Source organism: Sinocyclocheilus grahami, unplaced genomic scaffold (assembly GCF_001515645.1).
Source record: "Sinocyclocheilus grahami isolate Dianchi unplaced genomic scaffold, SAMN03320097.WGS_v1.1 scaffold19.1, whole genome shotgun sequence".
Lineage (NCBI taxonomy): Eukaryota > Metazoa > Chordata > Actinopteri > Cypriniformes > Cyprinidae > Sinocyclocheilus > Sinocyclocheilus grahami.
Genome location: NW_015505198.1, coordinates 1,381,398 through 1,382,877, shown reverse-complemented (window position 1 = coordinate 1,382,877; position 1,480 = coordinate 1,381,398). Strand labels below are relative to the sequence as shown.

The window sequence follows — 1,480 nt, the reverse complement described above, 5'->3', positions numbered from 1 at the left end:
GATAGATAGATAGATAGATAGATAGATAGATAGATAGATAGATAGATAGATAGATAGATAGATAGAGGGTTTGAAATTAACACCCGCCAACCAGCCAAAAAAAAATCAGCTCTGGCGGGTAACGCCGTCAAATCACTAGCCAATTTGGCGGGTTACTTTTCGTAAATTATGTTTACTAATTAATTTCTTGAGGATGTTCATGTAAGCCAAATCTGTGCAGATTTAGTGTAAATACTGAACTTGAGACTCATCATGATATATTAAATAAGCCTATTTGCGCAGCATCTGGGCATATCTAGCTTACTTGAACATACCCAGCGATGTAGCTACTAGCCATCGGGAGCACCGGGACATTCTATTATGTGAGGGAGCCCTTCTATTAGGCGCTGTTTTTAAATTACAGCCCACGCGAAACTGCAAAAAGCAAGAACTCCAAAAGTGTGAAGCAGTGCTACCTGGTGCATCCGCCAGCCGCGCGTTAAAGCAGAGCGGGATCAGTCTCCTGCACAGCACTGCGCTTCTGCAATGATTTATAAGAGATAAACAGCGCAAATCGCTCGATCCATTCAGAAATGACACAGAATTGTGTTATACAGTTGTGTGATATGACAACATTAAAGGTTCTGCCTGAAAACAGCCACGACAAGGTAAAATGCATGTAAACAAACTGCACTGTAAACCAACTTTAATAGCTTATTTCTCTTTAAATGTTTAATTCAAATTCATTTTAATTTAAGTAAAATGTTAATTCAGTAAGAGTCTGATTAAAGATAAATATCAGTGTCTGTAATTTAGAGACACTTATAAATGAGGTGCTTTCCATTTACAAATATTATAAAGTTCTTAAAGGGATAGTTCACCCGGTTTACTTTGCATTGAAGGAATAACGAAAAAAAAATAAATGCCTGAAGATTGCACCGTGTCTACACCAGATGCGACAAAATACTATAGAACCCATTATAATCGGTGATGTGGCCTACACTGGATGTGGCGCAGCACAGCACGACAAATCCCCGACAGTAAACTGATGCCTCGTTCTATTTATGATGTAGGCCTACTGTTTGACAAAGTACAAATTATTTGCAATGGTCACTTTGTCGCATCCAGTGTGGACAGCCTCAAGCTGTTGGCTTAGGCCTTTTTTTCATTATTTATTTGTTTAATTTTTTTGGCTAGTAGAAATTATGAATGGCCGGTAACTTAAAAATATAAAAATTTAGTAGCCAAATTGGCTGGTGAGTGAAAAAGTTCATTTCAAACCCTGGATAGACAGACAGACAGACAGACAGACAGACAGACAGACATACAGACGATAGACAGACGATAGACAGACAGATGATAGATAGACAGACAGACAGAGACAGACAGACAGACAGACAGACAGACAGACAGATAGATAGATAGATAGATAGATAGATAGATAGATAGATAGATAGATAGATAGATGATAGAAAGAACGATAGATAGATAGACAGACAGA

General features: G+C 38.1%; 1 protein-coding gene across 1 annotated transcript in view; it reads right to left on the bottom strand.

Moving 5' to 3' along the window:
* Positions 1–1,480, bottom strand: part of LOC107555287 (gamma-1-syntrophin-like) — a 21,935-nt gene that overhangs the window by 18,808 nt on the left and 1,647 nt on the right. The window lies entirely within an intron of this gene.